The sequence below is a fragment of the Triticum urartu genome, chromosome 7A (assembly GCF_056163025.1).
Source record: "Triticum urartu cultivar PI428250 chromosome 7A, HENAU_Tu73, whole genome shotgun sequence".
NCBI lineage: Eukaryota > Viridiplantae > Streptophyta > Magnoliopsida > Poales > Poaceae > Triticum > Triticum urartu.
Genome location: NC_141879.1, coordinates 505,520,656 through 505,523,392, shown reverse-complemented (window position 1 = coordinate 505,523,392; position 2,737 = coordinate 505,520,656).

Below are 2,737 nucleotides of genomic sequence, written 5' to 3'. Positions count from 1 at the left end.
GGAGGGGGGCGCAGCAGCCCCTTGGCCCTTTTTCCTCTTCCCACTAAAGCCCATCAAGGCCCATTGCTTCTCCCGTAACTACCCAGTACTCCGAAAAATACCCGAATCACTCGGAACCTTTCCGATGTCCGAATATAGTCGTCCAATATATCGATCTTTACGTCTCGACCATTTCGAGACTCCTCGTCATGTCCCCGATCTCATCCGGGACTCCGAACTCCTTCGGTACATCAAAACTCATAAACTCATAATATAACTGTCATCGAAACCTTAAGCGTGCGGACCCTACGGGTTCGAGAACAATGTAGACATGACCGAGACACGTCTCCGGTCAATAACCAATAGCGGGACCTGGATGCCCATATTGGCTCCTACATATTCTACGAAGATCTTTATCGGTTAGACCGCATAACAACATACGTTGTTCCCCTTGTCATCGGTATGTTACTTGCCCGAGATTCGATCGTCGGTATCCAATACCTAGTTCAATCTCGTTACCGGTAAGTCTCTTTACTCGTTCTGTAATACATCATCCCGCAACTAACTCATTAGTTGCAATGCTTGCAAGGCTTAAGTGATGTGCATTACCGAGAGGGCCCAGAGATACCTCTCCGACAATCGGAGTGACAAAACCTAATCTCGAAATACGCCAACCCAACATGTACCTTTGGAGACACCTGTAGTACTCCTTTATAATCACCCAGTTAAGTTGTGACGTTTGGTAGCACCCAAAGTGTTCCTCCGGTAAACGGGAGTTGCATAATCTCATAGTTATAGGAACATGTATAAGTCATGAAGAAAGCAATAGCAACATACTAAACGATCGGGTGCTAAGCTAATGGAATGGGTCATGTCAATCAGATCATTCACTTAATGATGTGATCCCGTTAATCAAATAACAACTCATTGTTCATGGTTAGGAAACATAACCATCTTTGATTAACGAGCTAGTCAAGTAGAGGCATACTAGTGACACTTTGTTTGTCTATGTATTCACACATGTATTATGTTTCCGGTTAATACAATTCTAGCATGAATAATAAACATTTATCATGATATAAGGAAATAAATAATAACTTTATTATTGCCTCTAGGGCATATTTCCTTCAGTCTCCCACTTGCACTAGAGTCAATAATCTAGATCACATCACCATGTGATTAACATCGATAGTTCACATCATCATGTGATTAACACCCATAGTTCACATCGTCATGTGACCTATACCCAAAGGGTTTACTAGAGTCAATAATCTAGTTCACATCATTTATGTGATTAACACCCAAAGAGTACTAAGGTGTGATCATGTTTTGCTTGTGAGATAATTTTAGTCAACGGGTCTGTCACATAAAGATCCGTAAGTATTTTGCGAATTCTATGTCTACAATGCTCTGCATGGAGCTACTCTAGCTAATTGCTCCTACTTTCAATATGTATCTAGATCGAGACTTAGAGTCATCCAGATCTGTGTCAAAACTTGCATCGACGTAACTTTTTACGACGAACCTTTTGTCACTTCCATAATTGAGAAATATTTCCTTATTCCACTAAGGATAATTTTGACCAATGTCCAGTGATCTACTCTTAGATCATTATTATACTCCCTTGCTTAACAGAGTGTAGGGTATACAATAGATCTGGTACACATCATGGCATACTTTATAGAACCTATGGCTGAGGCATAGGGAATGACTTTCATTCTCTTTCTATCTTCTGCCGTGGTCGGGCTTTGAGTCTTACTCAATTTCACACCTTGTAATACAGGCAAGAACTCTTTCTTTGACTGCTCCATTTTGAACTACTTCAAAATCTTATCAAAGTATGTACTCATTGAAAAAAACTTATCAAGCGTCTTGATCTATCTCTATAGATCTTGAAGCTCAATATGTAAGCAGCTTCACCAAAGTCTTTCTTTGAAAAACTCCTTTCAAACACTCCTTTATGCTTTACAGAATAATTCTACATTATTTCCGATCAACAATATGTCATTCACATATACTTATCAGAAATGCTGTAGTGCTCCCACTCACTTTCTCGTAAATACAGGCTTCACCGCAAGTCTGTATAAAACTATATGCTTTGATCAACTCATCAAAGCGTATATTCCAACTCCGAGATGCTTGCACCAGTCTACAGATGGATTGCTGGAGCTTGCATATTTTGTTAACACCTTTAGGATCGACAAAACCTTCTAGTTGCATCGTATACAACTCTTCTTTAATAAATACATTAAGGAATGCAGTTTTGTTTATCCATTTGCCAGATTTCATAAAATGTGGCAATTGCTAACATGATTCGAACAGACTTAAGCATAGACACGAGTGAGAAACTCTCATCGTAGTCAATACCTTGAACTTGTCGAAAACCTTTTGCGACAATTCTAGCTTTGTAGATAGTAACACTACTATCAGCGTCCGTCTTCCTCTTGAAGATCCATTTATTCTCAATTGCTTGCCAATCATCGGGCAAGTCAACCAAAGTCCATACTTTGTTCTCATACATGGATCCCATCTCAGATTTCATGGCCTCAAGCCATTTTGCGGAATCTGGGCTCATCATCGCTTCCTCATAGTTCGTAGGTTCGTCATGGTCTAGTAACATAACTTCCAGAACAAGATTACCGTACCACTCTGGTATGGATCTCACTCTGGTTTACCTACGAGATTCGGTAGTAACTTGATCTGAAGTTACATGATCATCATCATTAGCTTCCTCACTAATTGGTGTAGGTGTCGCAGA